The sequence below is a fragment of the Lissotriton helveticus genome, chromosome 9 (assembly GCF_964261635.1).
Source record: "Lissotriton helveticus chromosome 9, aLisHel1.1, whole genome shotgun sequence".
NCBI lineage: Eukaryota > Metazoa > Chordata > Amphibia > Caudata > Salamandridae > Lissotriton > Lissotriton helveticus.
The window spans coordinates 1,252,034,036-1,252,060,330 of record NC_136070.1 but is presented as its reverse complement, the minus strand read 5'-3'; positions in this window follow the sequence as shown (position 1 = coordinate 1,252,060,330).

Here is a 26,295-nt window from a genome sequence, read left to right as displayed (position 1 = left end):
TACTTCCAGGGTGAGTATTACCTACAAACCAAGGACGTTGCTATGAGTGCAAGTTTTGCCCCAGACCTAGCGATCTTCTACATGGATAACTTCAAGGATGCATTCATTTACAACCCAGCCAACCCCTTCACTGACCACATCACTATGTGGAAACACTACATGGACGCCCTTTTGCTCGTCTGGACGGGGACCTCAACCGAATTGCAGTCATTTTTTGCGTGGCTTAATGAGAGATCTGGTGACATCAAGTAACCGATTTATAGGGATCTCAAGACCATTGAATTTTTGGATATCACAATAAATTGTTAAAACAGATCCCTCAACACTATTCTCTTTAGAAACCCGACGGAGAGGAACACCCTATTGAGGTACAGCAGCCACCATCCCAGGGGACCACAGGACAATCTTCCCTTTGGCCAATTCCTCAGAATTCGTTGCAAGTGTTTGCGCAAAGAGGATTATTTCACTGAATCAGATGGCCTTCTGAATCGACTCGTGAAACCGGGGTACCCGAGAAGATTGCTTAGACGAGCCAGGAAGAGAGCATGGTTCAATACCAGGGAGACCCTCTTAACACTAAAACAACGTGCTACTGATCCAATAAACAGGCTCATATGGGTCACTACATACTGTACCCGCAGTAATGAAATCAAGCACATTATCAATAACCATTAGAAGTTATTTTCGGACGACCCGGAACTATCCGAACTTCTGATGCACTTGTTCAAAAAGGGGAACAACATACGGGACCATGTGGTCCGCTTACTACTTCCAACCCCACCACAGCCTTCCATTCAAACACTGTGGCAGTTACCTGAGATTGTGGGCCATTTTAAGTGCGGTCACTGCAAAGCATGTAAACTCACTAGAGACCAAGCAGCTTAGCTATAAACAGCACACGGTTGACCTAAAAACACATACCAACTGCAACACCACTGGTGTAATTTATGCAATCTTATGCCCATGTGATCGATTGTACATAGGTCAGACACGCCAGAAAGTTAAAGCATGTATCCTACAGCATTGCAGCAGGATCAGATGTGGTACTGTGGGTTCACCTCTTGCGGAACATTTCCAGACATTTGACCACCAACCAGAGAGTATTAGATGGGTGGTACTCGAGAAAGTCACACTTGGCGTTAGGGGTGGGGATATCAATGCAGTCCTCAACACTCGAGAATGTAAATGGATGCATTCCATGAACACTGTTCACGATGGCCTAAATTAAATGGATGCAACTAATGAACAATTGTCCTGCCTTAGCAGTGAGTGAAGTGACCTTGTTTAATGTATATTATATGTGGTATAAACATACCTTCACATGCCATTATGTACATGTTCACATGATGTCAACACCATTCGGCCATGTATTCACCACCACATTTTTTCCATGTTTATTAACCCTCTGATATCCCTTAAACCCCCCTTATCTAACAACAGCAACAATGTATTTCCTGAAATTCCCTTGTTTTTATGCAATTACAATGCGTCATCTAGATAACAACGTTTCTCCTCCCACTGAGATTAAAGCAGTTCTCGTTTTGGTCTGTTTTCCATTTTTTTATAGTTACGGATTAATTATATTGATGTATGCTTGCACTTCATTGTTCATTTGTGTCTGATCCAGCTGGATGGTTACCAGCTCTTTATTCACACATTCTAATTATCTAGCATTTGTGCCTTAACCGTCGTCTTTTATGTTCAATCATGCATTTGCTTCATGTGCTCTAAACCGACCCGGCTGGGTTCGGTTTTATTTCCCTAATGGGGCTTATTCTCAAAGACTTATCACAGAGTTATCGGCACTTTAATGCAGCAAAAGTGGCGAAAGATTTATCGCCCCATTCTCAAGCTGGTGCAAACGGCCCATATCGCCAGTTTTCCAGCAATAGCTGCCGCAAAAAACATCGCCATGGATGAGAACGACAACTGTACATGATATACAGAGTAGGCGCTCCCGTGCAAAAAGACACGAAAACACCACTTCGCAATATTCTCAACGACCAGCCAGATCTGAGATGCGAACCAAAAACAGGCAATAAGGCACGTTAGCAGAAGGGATTTAACACCTGTCTTTTACTGGTGTTAAGCAGGACGACTACCTGCAGTATGAAAGGGAGCCCAGCCAAGAGCCACACCTGAAGACCAACACATATCATGTAGCTACTGATCATGCAGCTCGGAGACCCGAAAGGGCCACAACACCCACCGCCAACACCCCCAGCCCCCCCCGGACCCCTCCCCGACTACCACTGAGGCAGCGCAGAACAAGACAGCGGACGTTCCGAAAACGGCATGGCCCCTCAGCCACACAATAGCAGAATGTGGGGAGAGGTGGGAACCCAGTATGTGTGAAGGAGGCAAGTCACCCATGAATAAGAATGCACACAATGCCAAGTGTGGCGGTGATGTGCTGGACAGACCTCAGCATGCAGAGCACAGACCTGTCCATGTGGACATATACTGCAGGTGTCTGTAGTGTTCTAGACAGTGGGTGCAACCATGCCACCTCAGGCAGTGGGGAAGACCTCGGTCATGTAGCTGTGTTGTCACCCCTGTAAGCGGAGTGGGCTGGTCCGGAGTACGCCAGTCCAGCGCAGGAGTGGGAATAAATAGGCCGGGGCTCTGGGCGTGGTTCACTTCTGGGACGGCCAACGCATCTGCCAGGACGGAGCCCCTCACCCGGCCACAAGGCCACCGCCGTGACCGCAGCCTCCTCAGCCAATCGCTGGCATCCGCACAAAGGCCCCCAGCGAACCCAGCAGCACAACACCACAGAGTTATGTCTGTCCTGACTACTGCAGTTGACCTACACTGCGGTCAGCAGGGCTCACAATTCAGATTGAGTCGCGATTGCAGACGACATTGCTTCCAGTCCGGCCCGCCCGGGCCACGCATCATGGCTGGCTGTACACCCCCTGAGAGCCACAGGTGCCACTGACTCTTAATTTTCAAGCCCAACAGGAGTATATGGTTAGGAAGAACAATGCCTTAATACAAACATTCAGCTTGCTAGCAAAAAAACTAGACCGTCCCTCCTAGCAACCACTGCTTTCTGTAATTAAAGCAAAACTGCTTCCTTCTCTAACCTATGCAAGTATGGTGATGCATGGTAGGGATGCTAAAATGTTAGACCGATTACAAACGAAAACATATAAGCAGGTATTTCATCTGCCCGGTAATGCCTCCCCAGCCTAAATTCGTTTGGAATTTGAACTAACACAGCAAAACATAGCAAGAAGGTACCAGTTCATTGAAACCATGCACAAAATATGAAACAATCAATCTAGTCTTCTAGTCAACGCGTTATGGGAAGCCTTGGTTAACGATGACAATTCAACTTACAATAAATATTTGTTTTCATCATTACAATTAACTAATGCGGGTGATCCTTGGGACTTGAACTTGTCGCATCCCGTCGTTTTGTCAGGCCATGAATAAAGCGGCAAAAATTCACTCGCTAGTAGATGATAAAAGTATTTTTTCACGACGAGCCCATACATGGATGACAATCCAAACGTATGCCACATTGCAACCTGCAACTTACCTTCAGCTACCCTGTCCGGTGCATTTCAAGAAACAACTATTGGCCATGCACCTAGGTGATCTGCCGTCTCTGTCAGACAAACCATTTTGGCGATACAAGGGACCAAAGACGTGCAGACTAAGTGATGCCCCAGATGAGGACTTCATGCATTTGGTTTGTATTTGCCCCGAAATGAACAATGTGCGTGGATTACATTTAAAGTACTTATTTAATGAGCGAGGGATCTGTACGTGCAGAACAGCCAGCATGAGAACCTTGGATTCTACAGACCCTCAGCTAAATTGTAAACTTGTGAAGCTTTTACAATCTCATGATAGAGCAGTAAAACAGGCATGCAAGTAGTATTTAACACCACAAGTCACAAGATTGTATGACACTGATAGGAGGATAACATTGTAGCAGGATGACGATATCTAGAACTGTTGAATCCTGTTTGCTACAACAGATGCTTACCCCACATGAATAATCTGGTGAAAACTGAAAAGTCCCTGCAATTAGGTACTGAATATATCTTATAATCTTCTATTTTTACAAATCCATAATATTATTGTGTTATACCAATATTTATTAACTTTTTAATAAAAATGCAGTAATATCCTTTTAACATGTATTTCATTTGTATTTGTATTGTGATGGTTTTTATTAACTAAAAACAATAAACAATACCCGGACCACGCATCATGGCTGGCTGCGCACTCCCTGAGCACCACAGGTGCCACTAACTCTGTGCACCACAAGTCAATGCCATGTGGCTGTGGGCCCCTGCTAACCTCTGCCTCCGGCCTACACTGTGGTCAGCAGGGCCCACAATTTGAATTGAGACATGATTTAATAATGGCAGAGCCCAGTAGGCAACAGTCCTTGCTTCCAGTGCAGCCCTCCCAGACCACATATCATGGCTGGCTGCGCACCCCCTGAGCGACACAGGTGTCACTAACTCTGTGCACCACAAGTCAACGTCATGTGTCCCTATTGAGGCAGAATTCAGTAGGCAAAAGACATTGCTCCCAGTACGGCCTCCCGGACCACACATCATCGCAGGCTGCGCACACGCTGAGCGCCACAGGTGCCACTAACTCTGTGCACCACTACTCAGGGACCCTTTATGATTGGATTATGTGCTGTGGACTGAGGACGCAACAATGTCACCTCAGGCAGTGTGGAAGACCTGGGACAATGATGATGAAGGTGAGGCAGGTGTGCGGAGGGGAGAAGGCACAGACAATGGGAGGGCAGGAGGAAACAACCAGAAGGCAGCAATGCAGACTGGAGGTGGTTGTCCAGCTACATACCAGGAGCTATGATTGAGTTACGTGCCGTGGACTGCAGACGCAACTATGTCACCTCAGGCAATGGGGAAGACCTGGGACGATGATGATGAAGATGAGGCAGGTGTAACACACCCCACTGCAGCAGGAATATCCCGAAGGGACCCAATCATTGACAATTTCTTCACTTTAGCACACTCTGCTCTGGTGCCCCTATCTCAGTGCACCATAAGTCATGGCCCCTTCTGATTGTATATTGGGTGACCACTGTACTTGCTCCGGCTACCTCCATGAAGCCTCGCAGTTGTTTGTGTTATGTTGGTGTTTTCTGCTTCCGCTTTAATAGTGATCACTGTTCAAGTTGTTGCCCGCACCAACCACTCCCTGAGGGCTGGCTCACACTCACCCAACACCCAACCAGCATTGGATATGTGATCCTGGTAATAAAAAGGGCCCGGGCGCACATGCCTGTAGCCAGTTCCACTATCTATCCAAGTGTGTCCGTGTGGTCATTATGTATGGATGATGGCCCCGGGCCCTAACATGTTACATTGTGCTGTGACAGCGGACGCAACCATGTCACCTCAGGCAGTTGGACATGTGGCTAAGTCGTCCCCCCTGTAAGCGTCAATGTTGCAATGTAGCATGCACCTGGAGGGCGGGCTCGCACGAACAGAGTAATGAAGCAGCGCAAGACCGCTCGGGGTTCAGGATCATTCATGTCAAGTGTTGTGTATATCTGTGTTGCCGCAGCATGCCTAGCCACATTAGCAACGCCAGTTCAGTCAGGCATGTACTCCACATCTGTGTCCTCCAAATCATTAACATAGGCCTACACTCACGTGGCCCACCACCTTCAACAGCCAACATCACAGTGTCATTTTCAGGCTTCTAGACATGCGCAGACAAGCATGACAATACTGTGCTGTAGGAGTGCAAGTGATGCAATAGAGCAGCGCACATAGGTAAATGGGTTCGGGGGAGGGAAGAGCAGCTGTAAGGCAACGTAACCCACAGTGATGCCGCTCATATGCCACATGCAAGACATGTCAAAAATGATTCCCAAAGTCGCACTCATCCCATCCCACCCCCAACAAGCCACTTCACATTTCATGAATGGAAGCAGATTACAAACTTACACTAGGGATGAAAGCTTCTTTGTCTGAACTATCAGGTGGAAGCACACCTGAACCTCCGACCTCGGAATTGAATGTGCACGGCATCCCTGACAGATATTATTGCAGCTGATGCCGACTCCCACAGTACGCACAGCCTGAAGAAAGACCAAAGTATACACACCCCACACACAGGAGTCCTTGCTCGAAGTAATCTTGCATGGAACAGCCTTCACACTTACTCCCACATCCCAGGCGTACAACCGGTGCACACTAAAACAACTCATTGATCCGAGATGTGGCAATTCATCCACAGAACTGGCGCAGGTCAGAACAGTGCCGCTTCAACAAGAGCCACTAATGCTGAACATCCCGGACACATGCACAACCCCTGTCACATGGAAATGTACCGTGCGCGGATGCTGCATTTACTGGGGGCACTGCCATTGGCAGTGCTGCGGATCAGTTACCGGTTAAGTTGCCGCCTTGCCAACGTCACCTGCGTTCAGCCTGTGTGGCATTGTCGATCGAGCATATTCAAGTGGTGCATGGATGTCTGTCTATCCAACAGGACGGTAGATGAACTGGATCTTGACAGGTGTGTGCACACCCCCTGTTGACACACAACAAGGAGTGTCACTGATACCCACTTATGGGATGCCTTGCTACTTGGCATACATGCTGGCAGCTGGACCTGGGAGATTGCACAGATCCTCGTATGCAGTGACCTCATTGAAACTCTCCCCTATTGGGCTGTAGTGCTAATTGGTGAAAGGGGGTGGACGCAGCACATCTGCTAATGGATGGACTCGCCATCCTGTTTGATGAAGTTGACAATGACCTCATGTTGGAAATGATGGCCTACGAAGCTGCAATCACTTTCATGGACAAGTAACTATGTACCTGCAGTCACAACTGATCTGAACCCATTGGAGATGTCCCGGTACCTTGTTGCATGTTGGAGATCTGGTCACATATCCCACAACAACAGTAGACATGGCTACATTCGCCTGGATTCCGACTACATGAGCAGACAACAACGCGGGTTGACACACACCTGTGAAAGGTGAGGCACTCCCCCAGGGTGGACAGAGACGCTTGGCAACATTCCTCATTCTGACATACTGCTGCATTGGTCTGCATGTTGTGGCACTTATCTTGCCCCTACTGACACGCATATGCTACTAAAGTGGACGCATCTTCACTTGTATTTAACTGTGATGAGTGTTGATTTGAATGACAACGTGTGTCTCACTTCCCATCTGGGTCACGGCCAGACCTGCGCATTGATATAATTAGCCAGGGAGTGCCTTTTTGTGGAATCACTGTCCCTACATTCATCCATACTTACATACTTGATTGATCACAGCCATGACACATCTGTGTGAATTAGAATGGTTTATTCACATTCAGTGGTTGTGTTGTAGCTGGAGCAGTACAGGGCCATGTAAACCCCACTTCACATTGTTGCCCCATGAAGGGCCAGCCAGAGTCCTTTAAGGATTGACAAGTACAGCGGAAGTGGACGACTTCAGTCCACAGTGTGAGTGCTGTGTCATTGGTAACCAGGAAAATATGGCAGTTCATGTCGAGGTTCAAGGTGAGTGTTGCTGAGTGTATCGGAAGACAGTGGAAGGTGTTATTCCAGGGCGTGATGCAGAGTGCCTAACCAAGCTGAAACCGGCCATATGGCGGAGATGAATGCTACCACTTCATTCTGAGCACTGAGCTGGATTCATCATCATCAACCTCTGATGTGTCAGGTGCCGCACATGTTGTTGGTGGTGTTCTGTCTGCATCCCTGTGTTGCAGTAACACATCAGGAGCCAGAGGTGGAATGTCTGCCGCACTGTGTGGCACTGGCACTTCAGTGAGCGGAGATGTGGATGGAGTGGTAGCAGCAGCATTCATCCGCGCCAGGCCTTGTGGTGGCATTGCCATGGAGAGGATCTGCAGGGCATGGAAGATCCCAGCTACATCTCACTGGAGTGCAGCCGTGGCAAACATTGTTTCCGCCTCCATCCGTTTCATGCTCCCCATCATTCTCCTTATGTGCCCCAACTACCGGCTGCCATTGCTGGAGCCACTCTGACTAGACAGTTGTTCTTTTCTCAGAGTCATGACTCAAGTGATGTTAGCCATGGATTGTTAGAGAGCATGGAGAGGACAGTGGGTGTCCATTAGGGACTGTGAGTGGTCCCTGATGGGACTTAGAGACCCACATATGGCATCTAGTTTGGCTGCCATGAGGTCGAACCCCACCCGCAGCTGGTCAGACATCCCCTGGCACTCGTTGGAAGGCCATGTGTTGGTCGTGGGGGTCCTGGGAGACAGCTGTGGTGGTGGGTACTTCCTGCTGTGTGGCCTGTGCAGGGGGTGGGGTCTCATGGATGCAGCTGGGCTGCCCTGCTCCTGGAGGTGGGTGCCACAGCTGTCCCTGAGCTGTTGGAGTGCGTCGGTGTAGATGTTGGGGAGGTCCTCTTCATCATCAGTGCTGTGTTGTTGGGTCTGCTCTGCAGGAGGTGTTGATTCTCCCTCTCCAATGTGAAGGGGAAATGCAGATTGACATTGTATTCACATGCATGTTCACGCATTGTACAGGTTTATTGTCAGACTGCATGGCAATGTACATTGTGACTGTGTATGAGGAGATTGTACTTGTACATTGTCATCTCACAGTTTCCTGCTATGCCAAATGCGAATGGCCATTTTCTAAGTACAAGCGGCATCAGTTGTGTCCTCTGTTCTGTTTTGAAAGTGTTGCAGTTTGTACCACATTGTTGTCAATGTTGAGGGGCTCTGCATCTTATGTGTGTGTGCTGCATTGTAGGTGAGTTGCCCCTTTGGTTCTGATTTGGCTGGCCCTTATCCCTTTCAGGATGTGTGCCTTTCACTTCTGTGCTTATGCAGTGCTGAGATGTTGCAGACTTGGGTAAATTGGGTCCTTGGTCGGAGTTGTGACTCTTGGGCATGGTTTGTCCGCAGATGTGCTATACTTACTTGTGCATGTGTGCCATTGTGTCCATCTCCCCCATCCCCCCCAGTCCCTGGTTGTTACCCTGTTGCTGTTGGCTCAGGTCATGTTGTGCAGTGTCCGGTCCCCCAACTCCTGCCAACGTCTCCCCAATGATGGTCCCAGGCTGGTCCTCCATGGGGCTTGTGGAGTTCTGGTTGCCCTCTGTACTTGCTCTGGCTACCTCCATGGTGCTTCCCAGTTGTTTGGGTCTTGTTTGTGTTATTGGTTACCGCTTTTATAGTGATTTTGGCCGCCTGACTTGCGGGACTTGCAGGCTGGCAGCTGATTTTTGTATCGCAGTTGGGCCCATCGCAACTTTTTTCACGTTCGGGTTTCGATTTGTATTGCCATCCTGGTAATGTTATCGCGGAGACTATCGCATGTTACCGCCGTGTTGTGAATACGACGTTAACACAGAGTTATTTTCCCGTGATATACGGCGATATGAAAACTTGCATTCGCCGTTTTTGGCGATGATTATCTCACCTTCTGGAGAATATACCTCAATGATTGTTGACAAGATGTCGCTTTACGGCATATACCAATTCCTCTTACTCCCGTAGTAAGGCAGCTTCTTCTTATACCGACTGGGATGTGTTTGGTTTAGTTCACTGTCATTGATGAGAGGCCCCCTCAATTTTCGTTACGCCAGTGCACAGGCCGTTCGGTTGAACGTGCCTGCATTCAGCGGCTGTCCTTGGAATGTGTCGCGCGTGCATGCCACATTACATGCTATCAATCACAGAACCGCCCGAGCGGGCCTGTCAGCGTCTCAAGGCATTCAAATATAAACGGCCAGATAAGCGGCGGTACGCTAAGCCCGTTACCAGCCTGCATTTTATTTTTATTTTTACTTTAGACCAAACATAGGTCGAATTGTGACTTCCCCTCCCTTCTCCCCACAGCTATGATTTAGTGATCGTGACGTTTTATGATGGTATGTTGCAGCCTTGAGTTGGTTTTCCTTTCCTTTCTTTAAAAGACTTGATTTGCTTACATGAACACGAGTCCCTAATAGGTTCTCCCATTGCTTATTTTATTCCAGACTAGTTCACCGATCACGGTGGACCTGGAGAACTTTTCTTACCTGCACCAAGTGAGTTTGCCATTAATAAGCGTGCACCACCGCAATAGATGTCATTTCTATCACAGCCTCGAGCTGGATTTCCTTTCTTTTCTTGGAAGGACCCGATTATCTTACATGAACACGAGTCCCTAATAGGTTCTCGCATTTCGTATTTTATTCCAGATCACTAATAGGTTACCGATCACAGTGGACCTGGAGGACTTTTCTTGCCCACACTAAGTAAGTTTGCCATTAATAGTGCACACCACCGCAATAGATTTCATTTCCATAATAGCCCACAATATGTTCCTCTCTTTTATTTGTTTAGATAGAGGAACATTAAGACCAATGATGACACGCACTGACCAACGCTAAACCATGGGTTATGGGGATTTTTATCCAATCCAGGGCCACATCTTAGCTTCCCTGTTGCCATTATAAACCATTGAGTAAGTCGGGTGGGCAGCTTCTCTCTGTGAGCTATGTTCTTCACATATGTGAATTGGTGCGTACACACGTTCTTTTATTTTCAGTGCAATTCCTGTCCCCTCCACTCACCTTGTGAGCCTACGGGCCCTCTACTTTAGAAAACAACTGCATGATTCTTCTAGCCGGTCTTGAATGGTAACATTTGTTGTCTCTCCTACAAATTATTATCCGATTCGTAATTTGCATCACCAGATTAATAAGATTGCATTAATTAATCCTAGGTGTCTCCATTCTGTTATGATGAGGACCCCAATGTAAGGACTAATCAACCTATACACAACAAGAGGGTCGAAACTTCGACGGTCTCTCTTCAATTGTCAAGTACAGACAACAGATATTAATTGTCTGTGTCACGAGTATACTATAGTCATGTGTAAAATTCACCTTTGTATGGCTGGATAGGTTTCTATCAGTCCTTTGACGCATTTATTGCACATCGCCTTTCCTTTCCTACATCCCTCACATGTCCACACCTCTCCCTGAGCACCTTCTTTTCCCTTCCTTCTGGAGCACCTATGTTTTAGAAATGTACAGACAATCGATGCTGTCCGCTAAATTTAACAGCATGTTTTGAAATAGGAATACATTGTACTGATTGATTCAGTCATGTGATGTTTTGATCTCTATACTAAAGTACTTTAGACTGTGACCATTATTTCTTGTACCCATGGCATCAATCGTCTTACGCTTTATCTGGTGAGGATGCCCCACCAGATGTTTGAGAGTTGGCCCTCTTGTGTGCTGTGACAACTACCAATCAATCAGGTGCAAGTTGTCCTTTTATGTATATAGGGTTGATGGGTGAAGCCTTATAACTTTTGTCGACCCATGGTGTAATTACCAGAGACCTAACAGGGCTGTAAAATGACTGTCTTATGTATCAACATGCTTATTGGCATCAGCATGTATTGTGCTGAGCGTTGGGTAGAGGATAAGGTGTGGGGATAGGCAATATACGAGTCTTGGTAGGGTTCAAACTAGGCTTTATTGATTTGAACAGTCTGTCTGTACAGGTAGGTCTGATCAGTAAAGGACGAGGAGAGCGGCTTCTTCCTTCCTGCTTTTGCGGATGGCCCCCTCCTCTCGGCGTCGGGTCGGGCTCCGTCTTCCTTTTTCTCCCTCTGGATCCGTCGTGGCCCAGGCTCCACCGAAGGGGGAGACAGAAACAGAGGAGGTATTAGGGTTCTGTACAACTCTACAGATGCTTCCGGGGAAAGGGGGTGAGGGAACACTCAGTGCTTCGTTTACTGTCGGGTTTGTGAGGGATGTGCAAGGGACTGTACTCTAGGGGTTTCTTAGGGGTCTCCCTTCTTCTCCAACCTTAACCACCCCGCAACCCTTCCATGCACCTCTGATAGCCACGCCCCTCCGGGGGAGTGGCTGGGCAAAGCGTGGGTCCGTTGTCCTCCTGAATCCGTCGCTCCCGAAGGTCCCCTTAGGAATCCGAGGCGTCTTCTTCCCGGCTTCTCCGCTTCTCCCGGTGAGACTCCCGACACAGCTGCCGCTCTTGAAGGTCTGCCGCCTTCTGTCTCAGCTGATGCCTCCGCGGTTACCGCACTCTCATCCCGGTGAACGCTGCCTTCGGCTACGCTGCTCCACGCCTCTCCGCCGCTCCACAACTCTCCTCCGCTCCACGCCGCTGCGCCTCCTCTCCATGCTAATCCTCTGCTCCTCTCGATACCTCTGCTCCACGCCGCGCCTCCACTCCACTCCGCTCTGACCGCTCCTCCGGTGTAAAGACACACCTGGTCTGACCGCTGGGCGTCCTTTAAGGTAACGTCGGGCTCCTCCTCCTCGTCACCTGGTCGGGTCCAGTTAAAGGGACCGTATTCCATGTCTTCCTCGTCACAGCTGTACGGTTCTACCACGGGGTTCCAGCTTGCGTTCTCGGACACCTGTGGAGACAAGAGGGGGGGGTCACAATTTACAGGCACACTCCGGGTTACAGGGGGCGAGTGCTCCGCCTCCTGGTTACAAGAGGCTCGCTGTGTAACTGCACCTTATGAAAGGTGGCAGTTCTTCCTATAAGGTCATTGTATGTGATGGTATCGTCCTGGAGAGAGGGTTTAGCAGGACACCGATCAGGGTCTGTATCAGCAGGTGGATCTGCATCATAAGTGTCCCACGGGTCGTCATTAGGCCTGGGCGTAGTTTGCGGAGTTTTTCTATGCGGAACTCCGTGAAGTTACAAAAAAACTCAGCGAAGTTCCACGAGTGGCAGAGTGCAGTGCACACTGCAGTTTGTGCTGCTATTCCTGCCGCTTGTGTAGAAATTCTACCCGAGCGGCAGCTCTTTCTCGCGAACTTACTGTTGGCGAACTTACCGTTCGCGATTGCGAGCGGGGAAAAACTCTGCTGCACCTCGCGAAGTGGAGTTTTCTGCACTCCACGGAGTGCAGAGTGCAGAAAAACTCAGAAAACGGAGCGAAGTTCACCGCCCAAGCCTAGTCGTCATATGGTGGGTAAAAAAATGTGTTCCCTCCTTCTCTACCCCCTGTATAAGAGTGGAGGGAACACTCTGGTACGTTTGGTGCAGGGCAGCAGATGAAGCAGGGGGAGTCGGTTCGGGAGCGTGCAGCTTGTGGTGTTTTTTTAATGCTGAGCCAAAGCTGGGCATTTGTCAGAACAGCCGGTAGGTGCTGACCATTGCCCAAAGGCAGGGGTTGCCCAATGCTGGATTTAGTCCGGTTTGGCACGGGTGGGCGACCATTTGTGGTGGTCTGCTGGGGTCAGGGTCGAGGTGGAGGTGGGGGGGGAACAATACTCACAGCTTGACCTGGTGCAAGATCCTGCATCTCTATCTCTCAGCTGGAGGTGTAGTCGGGGGAGAAGGTGCCTTCGTATGCAGCCGATGCCTGCGCCTCCTGTTGAAGGTCCTCGGATCCTAAGAGATCCAGTGTTTCTTCACTGCAGTGGGACATTTGGAGGGGCCGAGCTCCACGATCAAACAGCGTCCTCTTGGATCAAAAGGATTTGCAGGCCTCGCAGCTAGCCTCTTCGTGTTCAGAGGCAAGGCACAAGGTACACACCTGGTGGAGATTGGTGCATGGGTAACTTGGCGTGGCATTGAGGACAGAGCGAAAAGGCATCCGTTCCATCACCAGGTAGGCATGGTGCAGGGGGAATGCCAAAGATATAAGATTTGCCCGAAGGGCGAAGGCCCACGAGGGTTTTGGCCGACTGGAGACGCCCAGACCGAATCTGCGTCCTCAAACGGATGAGAGAGAAAGAGAAAAAGCTGGGATCTAAATAATACCGATGGTAAAGCCTAAGAGAAATAGGTGATGACAGTGTCGAACCTGAGCAGAGGAGCACATGTCCAAACCCAATGGTGGAAGAAAACAACCTAACAATGGAGTCGATGACCAAGTTCATTACCAGCAAGAGGAGGAGTAACACTACCCTCTGACTCAAAAGACTTTTTCAAAGAAAGACAACTTGCACACATCTGTGCCCAACACAAGATGGCAGGAATATGCTAAGCATTTGTATTTACAGCCACACATGCCTCAAACATGCATTATCTTAAGCTACAAGTAGCTAGCAATGGAAAGCATTAGTAAAGGTTCAGTTTGCAAGTATACAGAAGTTTGAAGGGGGCAGAGGCATAAACAAGTATGGAAAGGTTATGCTAGGTGTGCTTTCCCAAGGATATAACATAGGTAGAGTGCAGATAGTCAAGGTAGTACAGATATACATGCCATCACTTCATCTTCACCAGTGGGCTCAACCCGATCAGCGCCGTACTCATCCGATATGGATTTACTCACTCACTCAACTAAGCAAATGACTCTTAACCACGCAGAATGCAGCATCAGCAGCTTCCCTCAACCTTTCACCAAGCACACAACCTGCACCTCAAACAGTTTAACTGGCTCCCCACCCACAGCTCGTCTCAAAATCCCAACACACTAGTTCTTGATTTTCTTCTTTTGTTTGCTTTCTTTTTTTGTGGTTATGTTTTCTTTTTTATAGAACTGTTGTACAGGAGAAGAAAGTGTGATATTATCTAAGTTATTACATTATCACTAGCTTAACTCCCTTTTCACAGATAATGTTCATATCTGTTAGTCGACGAGCCTGGACAGAGCTTGTGGTTTCTTAAGCTGGTGGACAAGTATTATTGGAGCAACATAGATTGAAGTGTTTGTAGTCTCCTTGCTTGACGCTTATATTAACATTGTATTCGTTCTATGATATTGTTGATTGAAAAAATGTATAAAAGAGATTTCAAACAAAAATCCTGGCACACATTCAAACCATTCACATCATACCTTAAAACCGCCTCAGATTTCAGAAACCTTGCAGATGACTTTGCTCAGCCAGACTCGCACACATTCCATGCAAACGTAGTACCAGAACAGGGAAAAGTGACTTCGCATAATTTGCTCTGAAAGGGAGGAATACAAATCTGCGCCATCACTAAAATTATTGCATTCTGCAAGAAGTTGAACAATTGGCTCTTTAACTAGGTGAATCTATGGATCACCCCTGTCAGCAACAGGATACACCCCCTACAAACGCACAGTACATTACAGAGAACTCTGCACCCAATGTTACAAGTATGAGTGACATGGGTTCTGCTTGTCATTTTCATCCTCAGTTAGAACTTAGTAGTTGGTCAATTTGCCATATGACAAGTGCATTATAGTCACAGCACTGCACATAACGGTGGATGGCACATATGTATCTTTCTCACTAACTAACTTGTGTGTCAAAAACGCTCTTCGTAGTTTAAGACATGCTCTCAGGGACCCCAGGTAGTGTCCCCCAGGATGTTTGCCTTAGTTTCAAAGGTAGATATGCTCACCCAGTTTGAGGAATGTAGGCCACAGGGGGCGTTCTTGGACACCCCAGAATTGCATCCACAAACTAGAAGAAGTTGGATTTAGCACAGTGAGTGCCCTAAATGCACATGAAAGACACGTGTGGCTGTCTTGGGAGCTGTTACTAAAGGTTCACTAGGCATACGTTCTGTAGGACTCAGAATATCAATGGAGGTGGATACTTGACAGGTAGTAAAAACGTAATAATGTTTTTGCATTTGTTAATGTTGTTGACACCTCCAACCCTTAACATGTGTGTGAAGAGGTTTACTTGTGGTGTGTTTGAATACAAGCTGGTTGATGAATAGGTGAGAGTTGGTTTGACTGGGGATTTTGACTTGTGGTGTATGAATGTAATGGGTCCTTGAATTGCGGTGGTATGTTGATGTGAGTGCACTGATGTGTTGGAATGGGTCCATGGCTGGCGGTATGAAAGTCTTGTGTGTGGTGCATGAAAGGGGTGTGAATGGCCTATAAAGCAGTTGGTGCTTTGTCAAGGCTTTACAGCATAGCCTTCAGGTGCCTCGGTTTTAATTTTATGATACTGTGATTAGTATTTTGTCTTTGAAGCTAGCACTTCTGGATGTGCCAAAACCAACCTGTATGAGTAGTTGTTTTACTTTGAAAGTTCAGTAACAACCCCTCATGTTTTTGGATAATCGAACACACACAGATGGGCAGGGTGATATAATTTGTATTGACCCCACTCACTTTACCACAATGCCCTTCAAAACCTGAATGTTTGCATAAATAGCTAAGATCCCTCCTTTATTTACATTTTTGATGGGTATTTCTGAAATCTGTTGCGATCCACAAATTGAACAACCATCCAGCATTTCCACGTCTTCACATCAAAATGGAACCGCATTCTTGTGGGTGGCCCTAGGGCCCACGATTGGAAAGTGCTAAAAATGCAACATGGACACATCACATTTTCACTGAAAACCACCCTGTTTACGCAATGAGAGTAGATGTGGATTTTGGGGCTTGTCTGTGCCACTACCCAGAGAAGCCTACAAAACCCACACATTTTTGAAAACTATACAACCAGGGGAGTCCAGGGGTGCTTGAATTTTGTGACTCTCATAAGGTAATTTTACTCAGACGCCACTGCAAACATCAAACTTTTGCAACAAAATAAAACCCATACATTTTCTTAACATTTCTATGACGGAAAGCTCTGTAATCTGCGGGGATCTTCAGATTTCCTACCACACGGAGTTCCCATACGTCTCTCCATAAGAATGGTACCCCCACTTCTGTCGGTTGGTAAAGACACCACAACACAAAAGGCCCTAAAGTGCTCTGTTCAGTAAAAAGCAACTGGGGTAGCTGCCGTATTTGGGGCCATGCTGTAGTACCATCCATGCAAACCCATGAACAGTCATTGTTGTAAACGAAACCCAGGGATTCTAGGGTGGTGCACCTTGTGTGGATACCACAGGGTTTCTTACTCAGAATGCCCTGCAAACCTCAAACTTTGCCTCAAGTCATGAATGTATTTTTACATTTGTGTGATGAAACTTCCAGAATCCGCAGGAATCCCCAAAATCCCTACCACCCAGCGTTACCCCACTTGTGTTGATAAAAACGGTGCTGCCCCACTTTGGTTGCTGGACCCAGTGCCTGCTATAGGATTGTATGAAAACAAGGTCCATGGGTGGCCTCAGCCAGTGACTCTCATTTACCTTGGTTTGATCCGTTCCTGTCTTGTTTTGAAAAACCTCCAAATTAGCTAGGTTTCCCCAGGTGCCGGCTGAGAAGGAGCCGAAAATCCACAGCTACCCACTTCGCAAAAAAAGGGTCAGCTTTGAGTGCAAAATGTGATGTATCCATGTTGCATTTAGGCCATTTCCTGTTGGGGGCTCTAGGTGAGGTACCATTTTTATCAGTAGACATGTTGCAGAATAGAATAGTAGAACATTTGTTATTACCAATTGTATTTAGCTGCATTTGTGCCTTCTAAAAAGGCAGTATGGCACTGTGTACGAAATAAGATATTTTGAAAAATACCCTCTAAATCATATGCTAGTATGACTACCCACAAATTCAGAGATGTACAAATAGCTGCTGCTCCTAAACGTCACATCTAGTGCCCATTTCAGAAATACATGAGTTTCCTTAATATCCATTTTTCACACTACATATTTCACCGTATGAGTTGATCTATAAAAAACATTGTACGGTGCAGCTCAGTTGTTGGCGCTGGGTTCCTTGAGTTCTTGGAGAACCTACAAACCCTATATATGCTCGCAATTAGAATGGTCTAGCGGACTTAATGGTACATTACTTTAGTAAATCGGCTTCATGACAGAAATGTACAGATGAAAGCGTTGTAAAAAATAACAGTTGTTTTCCTTCTCATTTGATTTATTTCAACAGTTACTTCCTTCGTGAAAAACTTCGGGGATCTACACATATGACCCCTTGCTGAATTTTGTCCAGTTGTAAGAAATCTATCGCTATTCTGGATCACCCATGGGTTTCACACTGGTTTCCACCAAAACTAAGTAGGTTGAGAGCACAAAAAATAGGTAAAATGGCTACCTCTTTGAAAAATGCTAAATCTGTATTTTAAAAAAAAACTTTCCGCTCTACATATTTCTGAAAGCTGGGAAGATGATGATTTTAGCAGAGCAGACCATTTGATGATGCCATTTTAGGGGACAGAAAACCAGGCACTTATCTGGAGCACTTTTTCTATTTTTCACGATCACTCAAAATGTAGCTAGATTTTGCCCCAAATCCCCCTCCTGCCCCCTCTCTGGGGAATCACAAACCCTGGCTATCCTTTAGAATCCCCAGGATCTTGAAAATAAAGGGACGCAAACATGAGCTTCCTTCTAAAATCAATCTGAAAAGGTCTTGTACACATTTTCTGGATATGAACATTTAGAGATGCTGTGAAGCCGCCACGAAACCATAGATACCAAATGTAGTACGAGAGTGGAATCCTGACTAAAGCCTTTTAGGTATGTGGAAACAAGTCTGACTGCTTTGGTCTTGGTAGGAAGAACCCCCAGTGCTAAAGTGAGCTTGTCTGTGCCACTACCCAGAGAAGCCTACAAAACCCACACATTTTTGAAAACTATACAACCAGGGGAGTCCAGGGGTGCTTGAATTTTGTGACTCTCATAAGGTAATTTTACTCAGACGCCACTGCAAACATCAAACTTTTGCAACAAAATAAAACCCATACATTTTCTTAACATTTCTATGACGGAAAGCTCTGTAATCTGCGGGGATCTTCAGATTTCCTACCACACGGAGTTCCCATACGTCTCTCCATAAGAATGGTACCCCCACTTCTGTCGGTTGGTAAAGACACCACAACACAAAAGGCCCTAAAGTGCTCTGTTCAGTAAAAAGCAACTGGGGTAGCTGCCGTATTTGGGGCCATGCTGTAGTACCATCCATGCAAACCCATGAACAGTCATTGTTGTAAACGAAACCCAGGGATTCTAGGGTGGTGCACCTTGTGTGGATACCACAGGGTTTCTTACTCAGAATGCCCTGCAAACCTCAAACTTTGCCTCAAGTCATGAATGTATTTTTACATTTGTGTGATGAAACTTCCAGAATCCGCAGGAATCCCCAAAATCCCTACCACCCAGCGTTACCCCACTTGTGTTGATAAAAATGGTGCTGCCCCAGTAGTAGGTTCACATCAGACTTTACCAAACAAAGTGATTGCAAATTGGGTGCCAGAAGATGCTTTTTCACAATACACCTGATCTGACTTATGGTGCGAATCTGTAGGAGGAGGTACCAGATGAATCAGTAAAGGCCATTATAGTGGCCAAACACTGGGCTTTGTAGAAGGAAAATGCTACTTTCCAGTATGCAACTGTTCTTGGCATGAAGAGCTGCAGATTCGTACACTATGCATTAGATCGCCACCTGGTGTTGGGCTCGGATGATTGCAGGTTGTTGTCTTCTTGGAGAAGTCTTTGTAGTCACAATATAGGTGACTCCTCCCTTGGACAATACTGCGCATGGGCATCGGCTCCATCCTTAGACTGTTTTTCGCCATGATGGGAAATGATGGAGTTAGTAGAAGTGAAGAGAAAAAAAGGGATGTCCATGCGTGTGCATCTAAGTAAGATGATAACTGGAACGGATACAAGCCCCGGGGAGGCGGGAGGGCGTATACGACTCTGCAGCTCTACATGCCAAGAACAGATGCATACTGGTAAGTAGCATATTCCGTTCAAGGCATATGAGCTGCAGATCGTATACTGTGCATCGATTGTGCAGCAGTGTCTCCCCTAGCGGTGGTCACCTGTATCCGTTGCAGTATTCTGAAATAGTGTTCTAAGGACAGCTTGGCCTACTGCAGCTTGCTGCTTGGCTTGCACATCAACACAATAGTGTTTAGTGAAGGTGTGTATTGTAGACCATGTCCCTGCCTTGCATATGTCCTCTAGTGGTATATTTCCTAAGAAAGCCATAGAGGCTCCTAGTTTGCGAGTAGAGTGTGCTCTAGGAGAAACTGCTAGTGTACGTTTAGCTTTTTGATAGCATATTTGTATACACTTTACAATCCACCTGGCAATTCCCCCCTTAGAGATGGGGTTGCCTTTGTGTGGAGGAGAGAAAGATACAAATAATTGTTTTGTCTTTCTGAAGGTTTTAGTCCTATCTGTGTAGTATAACAGGGCTCATCTAACATCTAAGGTGTGTAATGCCCTTTCTGCAACAGAGTCCGGGTTTTGAAAAAACACAGGTAGCTCTACTGATTGGTTAAGGCGAAAAGGAGTAATAACTTTTGGCAGGAATTTTGGATTAGGCCTAAGAGCCACTTTGTTAGTATGTATCTGAATAAATGGTTCTTGTATTGTGAATGCTTGTATTTCGCTAACTCTTCTGAGAGAGGTGATGGCAACAAGGAAAGCAGTTTTCCATGTTAGGAAATGTAATTCACACTTATGTAAAGGCTCGAAAGGGGGTCCCATAAGTCTTGTAAGGACCACGTTTAGGTCCCATACTGGAGCAGGTGGTAACCTAGGTGGGATTATATGTTTTAATCCTTCCATAAAAGCTTTGATCGCAGGTACTCTGAATAGAGATAGATGTTGTCTATTCTGTAAATAGGCTGCTATTGCTGCCAGATGCAGGCGTATGGAAGAATAAGCTAAATTGACCTTTGTAGGTGTACAAGGTAGCAAATGATATTTTGGATGGAAACATCCAGTGGATCAATGTGATTATTGTTGCAATATATTGCAAATCTTTTCCACTTAGCGGCATAACACGCTCTGGTAGTGGGTTTTCTAGCTTCTTTAATTATGTTCATACAGTCTGGTGGTAGGTTTAAGTAACCAAACTCTAAGACTTCAGGAACCAGATCGCCAAATTCAGTTGGCTTGGTTCTGGGGGTCTTATTTCTCCATGGTTCTGTGTTAACAGGGGGGGCGTGAGCTTTAATTTTTTATGTGGAACTAGTGAGAGATCCAGCAGTGTGGTGAGACTGTTGTCTGAGTTTGCGCACTACTAGTGGAATGAGTGGGAGAGGTGGAAAAGCGTACGCAAATCTGCCTGACCAGTTCATCCATATCGCATTCCCCTCCGACCATGGGTGTGGAAACCTGGCGGCGAAGGTTGGGCATTTTGTATTCTCGTGGGTGGCAAACAGATCTATCTGAGGATGCCCCCGCATTTGGAAGAATGGCTGAAGAACTTGTGGATGTATCTCCCATTGGTGAATCTGTTGTGACTGTCGACTCAACAGATCTGCTATCTGATTGTGAATTCCTGGAAGGTGCTCTACCGTCAGGTGTATGTTTTGAGAATGGCCCATCTCCAAATGTTCTGTGCAAGCTGGGACAGTTGCAGAGAGTGTCCCCCCGCTGTTTTTGTATATAGTACATGGCTGTCATATTGTCCGTCCGGATTAAGACAGCTTTGTTTTGTATATTTGCACTTGAAATGTTTTGAGTGCTAGGAAAATTGCTAGCAGCTCTAGATGATTGATATGGAACAGTTTTTGTTGGTTGTTCCATTGGCCTTGTGTGGTATAGTGTAAGAGATGGGCTCCCCGTCCTTTGAGGGATGCGTCTGTCGTGAGCACTATCTGTGGAACAGGCTCTAGGAACGGCCGTCCCTTTGTCAAATTTTTGGTGTTCCACCATTGCAGAGATCGATATGTATGGCTTCCACCAACACCAGGTCTGAGAGCTGACGTTGAGCCTGATTCCACTGTTGTGCTAGACATTCTTGTAATGGGCGCATTTGCAGTCTTGCATGTGGAACTATGAAGTTGCAAGACGCCAACATGCCTATTAGTCTCATGAACACTTTGGCTTGGAGAGACTGCTGGTGTTGAAAAAGGGAGACTAAGGTTTGAATGCTCTGTATCCTGGCTGGACTGGGATACGCTAGAGCTGTAGATGTGTCTATGGTAGCTCCTAGATACTGATGAACCTGCGAAGGCTCTAGGTGCGACTTGGTGTAGTTTATGGTAAACCCTAAGTCATGCAATGTTTGAATTGTTTGCTTTGTGTGATGGACACATTGACTGTATGTTTTTGCTTTTATGAGCCAGTCGTCTAGATAAGGGAAGACATGTATCTGTTGTCTTCTGAGATGTGCCGCTACTACTGCTAAGCACTTTGTGAACACTCGTGGTGCTGTTGTGACCCCGAATGGAAGGACTTTGAATTGATAGTGCTGTCCTTGTATGACAAACCTTAGATACTTCCTGTGAGCAGGATATATAGGAATGTGAAAGTAGGCGTCCTTTAGGTCTAGTGTTGAAAGAAATTTGCCTTGTTGTAGTAGTGGGAGTACTTGCTGCAGAGTGATCATGTGAAAATGATCTGATTGTATGTAATGGTTGAGGGGCCTGAGGTCGAGAATTGGTCTTAGTGTCCCGTCCTTCTTGGGAATTAGGAAGTACAAGGAGTAGACTCCTGTTCCCTGTTCTTCTAAAGGAACTACTTGAATAGCATCCTTTTGTAGAAGTGCTAGAACTTCTTGTTGAAGTAGAGTAATATGGTCTGTGGACATTGGACGCTGCCTGGATGGTATGTTTGGGGGGGTTGCTGTGAGTTCTAGGCAGTAGCCATGTTGGATAATTTGTCTTACCCACCTGTCTGTTGTGATGGCATTCCAGACAGGTAGGAACTGTGATAATCTGCCCAACACAGGGGTGGAATGCTGTGGGGGAGGCAGAGGGAAGTCACTGTTTGGGAGTGGAAGAGGAGCGGTTGTTGTTATTACCTCTACCTCTTCCCTTGTTATTATTTCCTCTGTATCCTCCTCTGAAGTAACTCTTGTTAGAGGAGGTCTGTTTATTTGTTTTAAAAGATGACGTTGTATCTGCGCCAGTTTGCTTGGAGCCTCCTCTATAAAAGGAGCGGCGAAAAGAACTTCTAGTCTGTGTGGATTGTAATGCACCCATAGACTTAGCTGTGTCTGTGTCTTTTTTCATCTTTTCTAGTGTGTTGTCTACTTCCGGCCCGAACAATTGGTTCTGATTGAAGGGCTGGTTTAAGATGGTAGTCTGTACCTCTGTTTTAAAACCTGAAATGCGTAACCACGCATGTCGTCTGAGTATTACACTAGTATTGACTGCTCTGGATGCTGTGTCAGCTACATCTAATGCACTTTTAATTGAGGCATTGGATATCAACTTGCCTTCCTGTATGAGCTCTGTTGCCTGATCTTTGTACTGATCTGGGAGGTACTCCATCAGTTTTTCTAATTGGTCGTAGTGAGCCCTGTCATAGCGTGAGAGCAGGGCTTGTGTATTTGCTATGCGCCATATGTTTGTTGCTTGCGCAGCAATCCGTTTCCCTGACGCATCAATAACTTTAGATTCTTTGTCAGGCGAAGGCGTGTCATCAAAGGTCTGGGAATTGGCTCTTTTTCTACTACTAAAGAGTCTAGTGGCAGATGTCCCTTAATATAGACTGGATCAGATGGTGCTGGTCTGTATTTCTTTTCTATTCTTGGATTTAATACCCTACAGCGTACTGGGTCTTTAAATATTTCTGGAGCATGTTTAATGACGCCTTTGATCATAGGTAGTATTTGCGTAGACCTTTGTGACTGCTCAAATGTATCCAGTAAAAAATCCTCATCAATGGCATCAGAGTGCATTGAAAACCCCGTGGTAAAGGGCTGCTCTATTTAATAAATGATTAAACCCAATACTATCCTCTGGAGGGGAAGGTTTTGTTGGGTAGGACTGAGGATCAGGAATGTCGGGCACATTGTGTGGTGGGAAGCCATATATGTCATCCTCTTTAGGATATTTAGGATTGACATCTTCATCTAAAGGGTATTCTTGTTGCTCTGGTATGTCATTCCCCCCACCAAGATCATACTCTCGTCAGTGTGGTGTGATGATGCAGGAGATTGAACAGGAGAAACTGTAGGTTCAATGTAAGGAGGGGTAGGATAGGAAGAAGGTAAAGGAGAGGAAGGGTGCATTGGAGAAGTTGCACAGTCCTTCTTTTTGGCAGGAACCACAGGTAGAAGTGGTGTGTCTGCTGGTCTCTTCTTATAAGGAATAGCCTCTACATGTCCAGACTTTGGATTAATATAGACTTTCTTTTCTCCTCTACAACCTTCTTTGGCATCGATTTTTTTCGGTGCCGAAAGGGGTTGTTTCTTGTGTTTTGCTGTAGGAGGCGTTATGGAGTCCCGTGGCAAAATTTTCGGTGCCAAAGGTGCTTTCGGCTTAGTAGGAGTGTTTGGTACCGAGGTTGGAGATATTGGAGTGGAAACAGGTCTTGTTGGCCTTGCGGCGTCGGACTCTGGCTTCCCATCTTTATTTTTGGAACCGGAAGGCTTTGGAGTCGGAGCTCTTTTCGGATCTGGTGCATTTTTCAGCTTCGGCACCGATGCCTCTTTTGGTTTGGGTGCCATAGGCTCTTTTTCTTTGGGCACCGAAGGGAGTTTTGGCTTCGGCGTGGAGGAATCCTTCGGTGCCGAAGGATGTGTGTGCTTCGGTGCCAATGGAAGAGGTGGAATTGGCACATGGGGTTTTGTCGGTGCCGAGGCACCGGAAGGCGTAGTTGTTTTCCTCGGAGCCGAGCCCGAAGGCGGGGCGTCGGAGGGGGTATTTCGGTCCCGATTGGGCCCCATGGGCGGAGTACTGACTGTTGCCTTTGGTTTGGGTAGTGTTTGTGGTGCAGGGGCAGGGGTACTCATGGGATGTCGAGATGGAATCGAGTCATCTGAATCCTCTACCCCCGATATGATCTGGAGATCAGGCGAGTCTTCCTCGGCGACGAGTGGAGCCTCGTCCTCGGAGATGTCTTCGAGTGGATCCTCGTCCTCGGAGACATCTTCTTCGACGATCTCCTCCTCAAAGATGGCCTCCTGTGCTGGTGCTGATCTCCTCATCTCGTGTCGACGCGCCCTCAGATCCCGAATGGTCTTCTTCGATCGGAAGGACGCACAAGCTGTGCAGGTCGACTCGTTGTGTTCCGGCGATAGACAGAGGTTGCAGACCTCGTGATGGTCCCTATGAAGGAACTTTGCTCGACATACCGGGCATCTCTTGAATGGAGTTCTGTCCATGAGGCGTAGGCCGTACGGCGCCGATAGGCCCAACGGCCCGCGTCGATGCACTGGAATGTAGTTGATGTCGAAAGTAGTTTATTCGATGTCGATGATGTTTTTATAAAGTTGTTTGCACTTCGAAGTTGCTGAAAAGTCTTTTCTAGCCAGAGCGGAAAACTTTCTTCCGAACACAGTGGCGGAAAAAAACAATATGAGGATGGAGTCGATGACCATGCGCAGTATTGTCCAAGGGAGGAGTCACCTATCTCGTGACTACAAAGACTTCTTCCAAGAAGACAACAACCTGCAATCATCCAAGCCCAACACCAGTTGGCGATCTAATGCACAGTATACGATCTGCAGCTCATATGCCTCGAACAAATGGTTCTTGTATGGTGAACGCTTGTATTTCACTTATTCTTCTGAGAGAGGTGATGGCAACAAGGAAAGCAGTTTTCCATGTTAGAAATTGCAGTTCACATTTATGTAGAGGCTCAAAAGGGGGTCCCATGAGTCTCGTAAGGACAAGATTTAGGTTCCATACTGGAGAAGGTGGCAGCCTGGGAGGGATTATTCTTTTTAATCCTTCCATAAATGCTTTGATTGCAGGTACCCTAAAAAGAGACAGGTGTTGCCTGTTTTGTAAATAGGCTGCAATTGCTGCAAGATGTAGGCGTATGGAAGAGTATGCCAAATTAGACCTTTGTAGATGTAAAAGGTAACAAATGATATTTTGGATGGAAGCATCCAGTGGATCAATGTGATTATGTTTGCAATATATTGCAAATCTTTTCCATTTGGCGGCATAACACGCTCTGGTAGTGGGTTTCCTCTTTAATGATATTCATGCAGTCTGGTGGTAGGTTAAGATAACCAAACTCTAAGACTTCAGGAGCCAGATCACCAAATTCAGTTGGTTTGGGTCTGGGTGTCTGATTTTTCCATGGTTCTGTGTTAACAGCGAGGTCTAGTAGTGTGGTGAACCACGGTTGGCGTGCCCATGTGGGAGCTACTAGTATGAGCTTGAGAGACTGTTGTTTGAGCTTGCGCACCACTAGTGGAATGAGGGGGAGAGGCAGAAAAGAATACGCAAATCTGCCTGACCAGTTCATCCATATTGCATTGCCCTCGGACCATGGGTGTGGGAACCTGGCGGCGAAGGTTGGGCATTTTGCATTTTCGTGGGTGGCAAACAGGTCTATGTGTGGGTGCCCCCACTGTTGGAAGAATGGCTGAAGAACTTGTGGATGTAGTTCCCATTCGTGAATCTGTTGTGACTGCCATCTTAACAGATCCGCTTTCTGATTGTGAACCCCTGGAAGGTGTTCCGCTAACAGAGATATGTTTTGAGGAATGGCCCATCTCCAAATGTTCTGTGCGAGCTGGGACAGTTGCAGAGAGTGTGTCCCCCCTGTTTTTGTATATAGTACATTGCTGTCATATTGTCCGTCCGGA